Genomic DNA, 13581 nt, shown 5'->3' on the forward strand with positions numbered 1-13581 from the left:
GTCGGACGAAGTGTGCGCAAAAAAAAGAAAAAAATTTCTACTTATTTCACTAAGTCTCTCTCGAATTCAATGGTAAATAAAGGGTTTCCCTTGTGGAACGGGTTGAGCCTGCAGGCTCCATTGTGAACAGTACGGCGTGCAATGTTTACAACGAAGTGATATGCAGAAAGAAGGATTTTGGAGGTCCTAGGCATTTAGTGACAAAGACATTTGACTTATACACACCCATCTTGTTTGAACGAGAAGAAAGGGGGCTAACCGAGGGTCCCCATTTTTATTAATCATATCATGCAGGTGGGGAACAATCCCTCGTTTTCGCATTAGAGTGCGAGCATCGCACGCGTGATGCGAACACGTGGGATTGTTCCCCGCCTGCAGCAAGTTGTTCTTTCATCCACTTTCATCGCCATTAGTTCATCATTTTTTTAATTCAGTTCCTAAGTACAAGTAATTTCCCCTGTATTGTCTTTGGCGTCTTTGTTTATTGGCTTCTAATGATGCCCATCATGCTTCGTGTTGTTTTGCCCGTTTCTGTCTTTTGCAGCGCTGACTGTTTCCTGCCGCACTGCGCGCATGTGAGAATTGCTTAAATTGACGGTTTTCCTGCTCCGATTGAAATAAAGCAGCTGAAAGTTTTCCCGCCAGTTCGTTTTTGTTCCTTCGTTCACCCTCGCGCTGCATTCTTTTTCTTCAGCGTTAATGAATGAGCTAGCCCCCAGTTTTTTTTTTATGAATTACCTAAAATATTCGTTGTACCAGTTGCTGTAATCAGGAAACCTGTGGCGGTTCGTTATCGCATTTGGCAGCAGTGGTTCTAGCTGTAGTGGGCAACATACTAATTCTGTTCTTCTGGGCCATTCAGGTTGGTGACAACTAGCTTGTTTCAAGCACGAGCAGCTATGTGCTGGTCACCAAATCCGATATGATCAGCTCCCCGCTGTCCAGTCACTACACGTGCCTGGGTGATCTACGCTGCACTCCTTGGATTAGCTTCGTCACCGCCAGAAATGCACTCCTGAATAGGGAGCCTACGTACTCCGGCCTACCAGCACGCGCGCTTTGACGGCAGCTTTGCCGCTCAAACTTTTCATGCAGAAAGGCGTTTGAAATAACTTTCGCATCGGCCGATATTTTATATAGTTTTCTTTTCTTTTGCTAAATGAACTAGCCACTGTTAAGAACGGCCCGCTGAGGTGCAAGTTCTGCCAGCCAGTTGCGACAGTGGCGTCCACTTTTCCTGGAACGCCACCACAAACCTCTAGTGACCGCGTCAATAAGTCGACTGTGTGTGGAGAACAATGCGTGCGCCCTCGACTCTCCGTCGTTGGAGCCAAGAAGAGTTCGACGAAGCAGGCTTTGTGCCTGAACCCGCCCCCGCCGATGTGGTCTGCTGTGAACAAGGGAGTCCTCGAGGGAACGTAGTTCGAGGCCCCTTCCCACGCGCCGTTCAAGACGCAAGACAATGGGCAACCGGCGGCCGCGCTGGGGGGGTCAGCTCGGGGAATAAAAGGCGCCTTTCCTGACGTAAGCCCCGAGTTCTACGAAGTCCGTCTGACGTCGGTTGAGGACCGTGAACCTGTGTGGAAGTGTGTGTGTGTAATCCCTCGCGCAGAGAGGCGACTTGTTTACGATGACTGGTCGAACGTTTCCCTCACCTTGGGATCGAGGGAGGACCGAGTGTTTATAAACCACTGTTGTGCGGCCGCTCAGTGCACTTTCTCTCGCAGTCATGCTAGACTGATGAACTGCAACGTCCTTATGTATATACTGTAAGTAAACCCATATTCCTCGTTCTCGATGAGAAGCAGTCCTTCCCTTCAACAACGTCCTCAGCGTGGATAAGTTGGGCGACGGCATGGGCCAGCTACCTTCTAATTTATGCCCGACTCCAATCTTGACAACTGATTACGAGCGATGGGATTGACCCCCCAATCCTTACACCACGCAGGCTCCAAGTTCGTGCTTGAGATGGCCGAAAACTTCGTTAAATCAAAACGTGTCACGAAATTGCTTCGTTAAATCGCGAAAGAAAATGCACGGTTTTCAACGCAACTAATGTCTGGAAATTGAAGTAGTTCGTTACATCGAGATGGTTCGTTATATCGAGGTTCGACTGTATTACGTCATGAGCATACAGCGTTCGAGACTACTCACGCTGTTTGACTCGCCAAACCGTTATTTAATTTGGTGGAAAGTTAAGGAATTAACACATATGACAGTGACTCGGGATCGTTCAAACTTCGCGCTATGTAAAATGCATGATCAGACGCAGCTCTTTATATAGTTGACGTTGTTGTTCTCTACGTTCACCGCATTCCAGTTTCCGAGCACTAAAGGCACGACTGAACGCACGAATGAACAAGCAGGTTTGCACAAGCGCGAATAGTACCGTAGTTCTTGTCTGCGCACGTCAGCGAGTTAACGATCAGAGAGTGGTTAACTTGTGAACGAAATTAATTAAGAATGGTTAATAAAATGTATTTCGGCGCAAGTAGCGAATTAAAACATCTAACAGCAACTTAGAATCGTAGAAAGTGCGAGCTACGCATACAATGCCTAATGAGACGCAGCGCTTTCAGTGGTTCAGAAGAAGGGTTTGCTGGACGAATTTCCATTACTGAGGCGAGCAGCGCGAAAACACGTTATGCTAACTATAGTTGTACGAAGGCAAGGAAGGCGAACGCAAGTTCGCTAGTTGGCGTTTTTTTTTTTTTTTATGCGGATCACGCACGCATACCTGATAGGCCCCTGACGCAGCCCCCTACAAACGATCAGGCACACACCAGCGCAAACTCGCAAGAGACCGAGGCGAATCCGATGCTACCGCAGCAGGCTTGCCTAATCCCCGCATAAAATAGAATGTCACGGTAGTCACGGCACGTGACATCGAGTGTGGGCGAAGGGGAACGGACACTCGACACCCCTACCCAATCGGCTGCACAGCCAGTGACGTCGGGTCTGTCACTCGCTCTCTCGTTTCTGTCAAAAAAGTTTCTGTGCTTTCTCACTCTCCCTTTCCGCCCTTTCCATTGCCTGCCGCGGAAACAAGCAACTTCCCGCCAGTTCGTTTCTTTTCTTTTACGAGCGCCATTTGGTGTGTTTGTAGTTGCGCTCCCGTATTCGAGCTGTCTGCGTGCACAACTTCCCGCGTTTCGCTTCCTCTGCCAGGAAAGAGATTCGGGAAATATGCGGGGTACGCAATACGTCCTGACGGGCTTCGGCGACTTCTTCGAGCGACGGCGCATCGCCTTCGTCAAGCCGCTGCCTCAAAGCAACGTGTGTTGTGCCTGCGGTTTTTTGCCGTCCCTGTCCGTGCGGCTGCCGTGCGGTCACGTCTTGTGTCGGCTGTGCAAAAGCCAGACGGCGAGCGGCGGTGCCAGCTGCCCCGTGGAAGGCGTCAAGTTCGAAGAGGCCGGCGTTGTGTCTCGGACAGTCGAGATGTCGGACTTGGAGCAGCTCCGCGTTTTCTGCCTCAACGGCGACCAACGCTGCGCCTTCGTCGGCAAGCTGGCCGAGCTGCCGGGCCACGTGCGCGAGTGCGGATACGACGAGGTGAGGTGCGGCAACTGCGACGGTGCCGTGGCTCGCAACGCGGCCGTCGATCACCGCCGACAGTGCTCCGTCAGACTGCCGCTCGCGGGACGGCCGCCGAACCCGGCCGAAGTCGTTGCGGTGGACGGAGGCCCGGCAGGAGTCTTGGAGGGCGTCGCGCATGGCGACGCCAACGGCAGCTCGGTGGAACACGTGACCAACCACCCGGCCGACTGGGTTCGCGCGAAAAGAACGTCCAGCGGCGTACTGAAGGGGCCCGTCGCGTCGTACGTTGAGCCCGTTTCGCGCTGCGTTGCTCCCGGACCTTACCGCACCGCTTCCAAGCCGGGCGTCTTCGCCACCTTGTGCAGGTTCGACAAGATATACGACAAATACGAGGAGCTCCGATATAAGGACACCGCGTCGGCGGTCGTCAGGGGCTGCGTAGCGGGTGGCTACACGTTCGCCTTCAAATGCACGCTCGCCAAGCAGGAAGGGAACGCGAAAGTGGTGGTGTACTTTTCCATCTTTTTGAGCTGCGGCGAGTGGGACAATTGCGTCGAGTGGCCCTTCGATAAGGCCGTGGCGGTGATCCTAACTCACCCGAAAGACAAGACAAAGGACGTCATGTTGCAGATCTTGATGTTAAATCGAGACGCGGTCAAGAAACCGGCCCCAACTGGTACCACTTGGAACAATGGCCACCGTACGGTAGAATGCGACAGTTGGGAGCGCATCGAGTCCGAAGGCTTCATCCACAAGAACGCCCTTTACGTGAATGTCGAGTTTGAGTGACGCAAGCATGACTTGACGCCGAGAACGTTACTAGTTTTGAACTTTGTTGCAATTGTGTACGAAGCCCAGTTAGGCGCCATTTTAATTCGAAACAAACTCCGCACGGGCCCTCGACCTTCACCCACATCTTCGCAAGGGCCACGCGCTGTTGGTTACATAACGCTTTGTGTTTGTTCCATTGTGTTCGGTCTTTACGTGTGTGTTCTTCTTTCATATCGTTTTCTTTTTCGCTTTCGTTACCGCCATAAATGCGCACCTTTCCGGTGCTTTTACGCTTTTAACATTTTATTTCAAAATGTAATCGTCGCGATGTTTACTGCAATACAAGAAATTATAGCCTAATGACTGGTGTTCTTGAGTGGATGTGTGCAGCAATAATTATTGCTGAGTCAATTTTCTGAGAATTCCTATGTGAAACTTAATAGAAGCACATCAAGGAACACGAATAAAAGTAATCGTGTGCTATTTTTAGTATAAGAACTGCGTATAAAAACTCAAATATTTAAAATATGTACTGGTTCCTAGTTCGCAACTTTTGTAAGCCGGATTCCGCAAGAAAAATACGAAGATATGTTGGAGTCAATACTAGCCATAGCAATGCCCATGCTATGCAAAGCATAGCTTTCGGAAGTGTATAAACAGGTAAGTTCCTGTATACTGTGCGGGGAGTATTCGTTGGTTGGCAAAACAATGGTTGTCAGGTCGTGAAGCATCGAAGCCTCCCCATACTTGATTCTTGCTTTTGATCAGCTTCTCTGTGCAAGACAAGTGGTCTAGTGTGCATTCAACTGACGCTGGACGTTCCACGAGCTTTGTTACTTTCCATTAAAATGCTGTAGAGTAACATGAGCGTCGCACAATATTGCACAGTAATGAACCAGGGTGCTTGCACAGGCAGTGTTAGAAACGTAAGAGATTGGGCAGTTGCCTATCAACTAGTTTTCGAGCGCGTGTGTGTGTGTGGGGGGGGGGGGGGGGGGGCGGAGAGAGGGGGTCCAGCCTTCACTATATATATATATATATGGGAAGGGAATCCGAGGCCGGGACTGGATGTTTGTTAATTATGCCCAACAGATAACGAAGCCAAGGAAAGCATCGGGGTAATTACCTGTGGTTGAAATTGAAATGTATAACAATACCGCGGGGGGGGGGAGGGGAAGAGAAATAAAAGTGGAAGAAAAGATAACTTGCCGCTGGAGGGAGTCGTACCCACAACCCGCGTGCGTGCTACAGCGAAGGCTATCAGACCGCCTTCTAACTTGGGTGTCCGCCCACCATAGGCCTGAGTGGCGCTAGCTAAGACTCCCGTAGCCAGATCTAGTAAACATTTACCCAGGTTATAGTCGATGGATTGATAGCCGTCGCCGTACACTTGTTGGAGAGTCCATATAATTGCTATCGCAATAAAAGTCTGCACGATATACGAAGTACATCATCTAAAATAATCGTTAAGTGCCTTTTCAATGTCATTAGCCGATAGCACGCTCACAGGTAAGGCATTCCACTCGGTGGTAGTTTTTAAAAAAAAAAAAACTTGGAAGCATTAGCATGCGCGAACTATGGGTTTAAGCTCTGATCGTGGGGATGCCGAGCTCTGCGTGTTTCTTAAGACAGTGCATAATGGCCGAGGAAAATGCCTTGATTCCCTCGTATTGATTGATGGAGACAGGATAGGTGGGTAATCCTCCGTATTATGTGAAGAGGTCGGATATGGTTGGTTGTCATTAACAAAGATCGGGAATGGATTCTCTTGTACTTATTATATATGAAGCGTGCTGCACATCTCTGTACTTTTTCTAATTCTGTTATATCATTTTTTTATGGGAGCCCCAAATGATAACGTCAAATTCGAGTTGTGGTCTAATGAGTGTATTATAAGCTAATAGTTTGCAGCTTGTAGGTGCACTCCAAGTTAAAGAAAAAAAAAACAAGTTTGCGTAAAGCTGATGATTCAATGTGTTCTATGTAATCATTCCACTTTAGCTGCGAGTTTAACATAACACCGAAGGCAGCTTGTAGTGAAACGGATTTTTCTTTCTGGTTATTCATACACGCATGGTTTTCTTGTAATTGATTTCAATGCCCAAGTTTTCACTCTAGGAAACACTGAGCAGACCATAGCCTAAATGTTGGTGGTTCGAAACGGAAGATACTGGGGTATATATCACGCCATCAGCAAACAGGCCGATTTTGACAGTTACATTAATAACGAAAATTAGATCATTTACGTAAATCAGGAAAAGCAGTTGTCCAAGCATACTTCCCTGGGAGACTCCTGAAGTTTGCAGGTGAACAAGAAACACTGATCTCCACCATCTACGCTCTGCCCGGAAAGGCGGTGGTCCCGGGTTGGAGTCCCGGACCACGACGAATTTTTCTTCAGCTGGGAGGATTCTCGAGGAACCCATATGGGTTTCGTTTGTAGCAATTGCTACGATTGGCTGGATGTCTAATTTTCCCTTTATTAAATACTTCCCTCCACCTTGCGGGTTTCCGCATAACTGTTACGTCAAACTACGTTCTGTGTTGAAGGTAAGCAGTAACCCAGGCAACGAGCGGTGCAGGTACACCGAGTTGTCTTAATCCGAAAAAGAAGTTTGTTATGTGGCACCTTGTCAAAGGCTTTGATGAAATTTAAGTATAGAACATCCAATTCGTCCGTATTAGTTTAAAGCTACACTAAAGCTGTGGTTGGCTGTTAGCACTTGCGTAGCTTGAAAGAAACCATGTTGGGCAGGTTTTAAAGCATCATTAGAGTTTAATAGTGTGAAAATATGATTGGCAATGATATAGTCGATAAGTTTACAACAAGACGAGGTCAGAGAGATTGGGCGGTAGTTGTTTACGCAGAGTCGGTCACCGTTTGCTAAATAAAGAACGAAGAGCAAGAAATACTCTTTCTGAGAGCCCCGCCTACAGTACAAGTACCCTATACGGTGCTTGTGCGCTTTGCAAAAGGCGCAATGAGCTCTGAAAGCGCTTACATGTCCTCTGACGCTGTGGCCAAGGCTTCTTGCCATTCACCCAGTCACCGTCTACGATATCCGCCTAAACTGAGGCTTGCGGAACCGTACTAGCGGCATGCACATTTATTGTAAACAAGGAGGCAAGGGACGCTGTTGAGGAAAGCAATGGACGCTTCACCACGTGATCAAACATGGCTGCGCCCACGAGATCGCTGTAGAAACGGGTTATAATACTATAGTCTACTAGATTCTAGCAATACACCGGTGATAAATCATCGTCCCACGATAATTCTGGCGAAAGTGGCAAGGCACACTCCCGCGAAGAATGCTATGAACAGTACTGTTATCGCAGCAAACGTGCGTATGGCTACCTTTATGAAATGTCATGCGAAGTGAATAATCGATATAAGAGCCCCAAGTTTCTCGCTCGCTTCAAAACCCTTGCGGCCTTACACCCTGTTGTATCGGGGTTTCGAAATCGAAACCGTATCTGACTTGCGCTCAGGGGGCGCTTATGCACGCCTATTTAAGGCGTGCGCACTACAATAAACACTCCCATCTCTGTGAACGCTCTCTCCGCCTCGGTCTTCGTCGGCGTCTCCGTGCCTCTCTCCGGCCGCCGTCCCGGCATGCCCGGCGTGGCGTTCATGGCGGCCATGCCGACGTAACACACACCTGCCTGGGATGTTCGCGCTAGGTTGTTTTGCAGTCAAGACACCGCTCATAGAAGGCTTAAATCTTGCAAAAACTCGTAATTAACCGTGGATTTTCTTCCAGTCCCACTTGGCCACGACAACACCCGGGAGAGCGTGGTCTAGATAGCACAGCGGAACAAAACCAGGAGACTAATGCAATCTTGCAGACACGACAACCAGAGAGAGAGAGAGGTTTAATGATACGGAATGCAGAGAGGTAGGCCTGAGGTATATTCCTCTAGCCAGCTACTCGGCGTTGGGGGAAGAGGGAAAGAAAGAAGTAAGAAAGACGCGGCGCATGATGGGTGACGATGACGAGAGAAGGAGGATGTAAAACATATTGCAAGCAATTTGGCATGCTCGAAGCCTACAGTCCAGGCCCATACTTTTAAAAAATTCAGTAACGCCTGGATGGTCTTGAGACTCAATTGAGCGTCTGGCCAAGGGCCTAAAATAACGTCCTCCGACAACGGTGGGCTCTCGAGATGCGTCATGGACGCCACCCCTTATCGACACTTCCCGACATACGGCCGGACTCCACTTTTTCAAGAGCCATTAAATGCCAAGAATCTGTCATACCATCAAACACGACAACCAGACGCTGCCATAAGTAACGCCTCAGGCGCTGGCATAACAAAACCGCCATTGTGCCCCGACAACATGGCCGCTGCGGCGACAGATGCCACGTACCTTCCTCACACTTTTCTCCCAGGGCGCGAATAGAATCGGCATAGTATAGTAACTCTGTGAGAATAGGCCCTCTCCTCGGTTCCCCCCCCCCCCCCCTTCCTCCGTGCTTCCGCCGCATTCAGCCAGCAAAAGCATAGCCTTTAAGATTCCCATTTTATATCTAGGGGGCGTCACCCTATGGCGCGTGCATCTGAACCTCATTTGAACACTACATATTGGGGCGCAGGGAAGATGTGTGGGGGTTTGGCCATGTATTGGCACCTCCGGGGCGGAGGAGGGCTCTGACCCCCCAGGAAGCTACGGAGGGGGCTCGAGAGCGACCGAGCTCTCCTCTTAGTCGGCGCGAATGCATAACTTTTTACTGGCCACCCTGTGTTTGTGACTTACGTCAGAGCCTACACTATAGAGGAAGAAAAAGATAGGAAGGAGCATTACGTCACGCAGCCAGCCTTCGCAAGCGAACACTCTGTGAAGCCACAGTGGCGACCCCACACGTCACCTCTCGGGTCGAGATCACGGAGGAAATTCTAAATTTGCCGAGACGTTTGGTTGCCGGTAGTTTTTATTCGGTGCGTGCTCGGCCGGCAGCTGCTCAGACGGGGGCCTCCGTGGCTGCTAAGCTGCTCCGCCTATATCTCTGGTCGCATTTTAACGCGACAGCGTTAAGGAGCTCGTGTCGCAGAAAAGCCGGCGTCGGCGGCGTTGGCCGTGAGCACAAAATCCTGGAAGACAATTCATAAATAAAAACAACTTGCAAGATGGGCTGGGTGGGAATTGAACCAGGGTCTCCGGAGTGTGAGACGGTGACGCTACCACTCAGCCATGAGTTTTTTTTTTTTTTTATTACCGGCTTGGCAAAAGAAAGTACAATGTGAATATTACATGGCCATAAAACTAGTCAATGCCGGACCAGTGTGTTGTGATAAAAACGATGTAGGCTAGTCACTTTGTCCAAAGCACTTAGCCAATCAGGAGGATCACTCTGTGCACAGGAAAAATTCGCGTATATATAGCCCACTTTCAATGAAGTATGCATGTGCTATGGCCTGAACAACGTGCTCATGTCTAATATCCATACGCGTTTGCCACACGCTATACATGCGCAGAAGCATTAACAGATCGACAGGCACTCCCTCTGGTTCCGCGCATGGCAGGAAGCGTATCCCGAAGGCACTTAACGGCAAATCCTTTTTAAAGCTGCGTTTTAGAATGTCCCACATGAACACTACGTCACGGCAGTCCAGAAAGATATGCTCGATCGTCTCCGGTTTTTTGCATATAAAGCAATTCACAGACAAAGGTACAAAAATGCCTTTGCTTTGCAACCATGGTTTCACTGGGAAAGTGTCTGTATGCAGTTGAAAAAAGAAAGATTTAACAGAATCTCTTACCGGTATTCTTTCAACTCTCTTAAGAACATCTCGTTCTGAACCTAAAACAAATAATGTACGATACAACGGTACAGGCAAGAATACATCAACAAGATCTTTATACAACTTCTTACTAGTAATAGGGGCCAGATATTCACTAGAAAATCTTGCTTTTAGTATTTGGAAAGACGCCACCACTTGACGCAAAAAAAGCACTTAAAGGCATTGGCCCCGTATACATGGACGACACTACATAATCAGGCAATGAATCGCGCAGTCGAGCTTGAATCATTGTTCTCAGAAAAGCATCCTTTTGATCACGCATGCTGAATTCGCCCTGGCCGCTCACTGGGCTTGCAGCCGATGACAGAGCATGGAGGATGTTGGGACAACTGTACGGGCACCGCACTCCAGCGGTATTACGAGTCAGTGCCGCATAAACACTGAGGTAGACGCGAGCGGATGAAAGATTATGATCGCGCGCTGGAGCACGGTAGAAAATGGCGTAGCTTCGTTCTCTGCGCGCGCGAAATGCACGATGTGGGAACAAACTGACGAAACGGAAGTGCTATCGCGCTGAATATGAGCTGGAACACGCGAGCCGTGGCCGCAGCTACGCTCTCGAGAAAAAAAGTGGAGAGGGTTTCGCCATTCCAGAAATGCGCATTAACTGCTTCGCATTAACCGAAATGCGCAAAGCAGACTGCTTTGCGCTGTCTGCTTTCTTCGCGGACGATTATACAGTGGCCCGCATAGCAGCCCGTAAGTAGCGCAGTTTCGCCATGGCGCAAGTTGCCCTAGCTTCGTAACTAATCTATATTGATGCGTAAGCATTTCTGTACCTACCCAACGAGGAAACCCGTCCGTCTGTACATCACCTATCGTTTTCAAGATGGGGCACGCAGCAGCTAGCGCATTGGCCTTCGTGCTGCCTCTTGCTTCAATGCGAACTAAGTGGCTAGAACACAGCGCGCGAAGCTATCAGCACTCGGCGCGCTCTGTCCCCATCGCAGATCGCTTTCAATAGACCGTTTCATCGGGCGAGGAGGATAGGGCGCGAGGAGAGCCTTTCCTCCTCTCTGGCTTGGGCGATCCGGCGCGGCGCTGCTTGAAAGTATTGCTGTCGCGTGCTGCGGAACGATTTAGAGATGTTTTAGAAGGTACTTTGTGAGATCTACGCCATGTCCGTTCATATAAGGTCGTCAGAGAAGCCTTTCGGTGCATCGGTAACTACAGTAGGCGGAAATATCTCTTGGGGGCGCAAAAATGTGACGCGCTTTATCAGCCGCGGTGTACGCACATTATCAGTCGCGGTGTGTGTATGTGTTGTGAACTATATTGCTTATATCGGTTTTAATTCAACAAAGAAAACCGGTGTCTCTGTATTAGCGGCATGAAATGGTAAATCTGCTCACTATCTGATCGCTTGGCGTAGGGAATAAAACATAAATCATAAGAGCGCATGCTCGTGCACGGCCAACCTAAGGCAACCACGAAACATCTAAGCGGCAGGCGCTATCAAATATTTGTGATGCACCGGCATCGTTCTCGCGCACTTCAAGTCTAGTAGGCTCCAAATTACCATATGTCTACGCTAGCCTTCCTGCATGAGGCCGATGGTGCTGCTCAATACAGCGATCACTGCGGTTGGTGAACCAGCACGATACATATGTAAGCTGTGCGCTTCGGCATTGCCTTTTTGGCCTGCATACAGCCATAATACATGAGAGGGATCGCATAAAAAGAATGCCATGCCTATTTTTTAGGACAAAATTTCCGTAATACGTGTTAGTGCGTCGTGGAGAACGGAACAAACACAATCGGAAAAAAATTCGGTTATCATTCTCTTTCTCGAAAAAGCAAGAGAAAACGGGCTAACGCCGCAATAGGACCTCACATAGTCACGCCGCACAACGTTTATAAATATATAACCGCTGATGCCTTATACTTGGACCATGCAGTATATAGAACAAAGATATATGTAATCCAGCACCTACCACTGCTTAGGACGCTCGCGCAATTCGTAAACAGTCCCTTTGCTGGACAAGCTTAATTCAGACTGTAAGGTATGCTGCTATTACTTGCCAAAACTATTTTATTCAGGGGCGGAAACCTCATCCATCGATCCAAGTAGCCACGCAATGTAACCTGCAGCGAACAGGTTGAATGGTTGTCAAAGTATAACATCACAGCTCCTATCGTAGCAGAACGGTACCCACGCTGCTACGATCGTCGCGTATGTTTCATGGCTCCTAAAGCGCAGCTTAGAAATAGAGGGTAATACTGCAATAAGTTCAGATTAGTGATTGGAACATTCAGAAATACACAATTGATCTCCGAGGCTGACTGTAGGCTCAATTATGCGCGCACACATCGCGCTGCGTGTTCCGTCCACCTCAACGCCAGCAGAAATTCCGGCCATGCCGCCTTAAACCACTTCAGCACGTCTCACAGAACCGCTTACCACGTAGAATACGCACGTCCTACTAAACAGACCGCGCGACCGCGAAAACAAACGCCAGAACCTACCGCCGAGCGTATACCTGCCATGCAAAAGACCGCTTTCACCCAAGCCAGTATGGCGCTGCTCATAGGCGGCGCCACTGCGTTCACAATATGGCGGCGCCTACGAAAAAACGGTCTATAGAGAGTGTTGGGGTCTCGGTGCTGACGCCCGTTATTGCCAATGGGTCGCAAGCCCCAAGGGTAGCGTTGGCCTGGCGGCCTGGGGCACTGGAAGCATCCGAAGGTCCCGGCAAAGCAAGAGAAGACTGGTAACAGAACAACTTGTTTATTCTAACATAGCAAAAGAGCGGCCGGTCAGTTCGACCGAAGTGGAGAGACGGGAGAGCACGTAACTCAACAGTACAAATCGGAGCCTCTCTTCTGGCGTCCGGGGGCAGCTGCTCTTATACTCTCGGCGTCGCGGGCCAGCAGGAAGGTCACGGGATGAGCCCACGCGACGGTGGAGCATGAGCCCACACGACGGCGCGCACGGTCGAGCCGAGAGACATGGTGAGCCGAGTGTAGTGACGCATCGCCAACCCGCCGACGGACAGACCTGCTGGCTCCTCACTTGGGGAGCTCCGCTCCCCGGCTGCCGCGCTTTGACAAGCGTGGGCACACACACACACACGCACACCCGAAGACACGTGGCACTGAAACACGCCTGGACACGCTTGGCGGGGAGGCGTTGCGGCGGCGTCGAACGGGCCAAAATGTCCGCCGCTTTGAACGAAGCCCCGGCGTCCGTTGCATCCGCGCCGGCATTACCGCGCGTTGTAGGCGAAACGTAACAGACCGCCCCGCCGGGGGAAGGAGATCCCGATGGTCAGGGGACTGCATCCGCTGTCCGGAGGGATGTCGCTCGATGATGCTCATAACCGAAGTCGGCGTCCTTTGGCGTTTCCTGAGCGCAGCGCACAGAGAAGGCCTCGTTCTCACGTTCAGGTGCACAGAGGACACTGCAAAGTGACTTCGGGAGAGTTGACATTTTTGTTCTCGTTTCCGGCAAGCGTTAGAACCACGCCGAAA

Source organism: Dermacentor andersoni, chromosome 11 (genome assembly GCF_023375885.2).
Source record: "Dermacentor andersoni chromosome 11, qqDerAnde1_hic_scaffold, whole genome shotgun sequence".
NCBI classification, from domain to species: Eukaryota; Metazoa; Arthropoda; class Arachnida; order Ixodida; family Ixodidae; genus Dermacentor; species Dermacentor andersoni.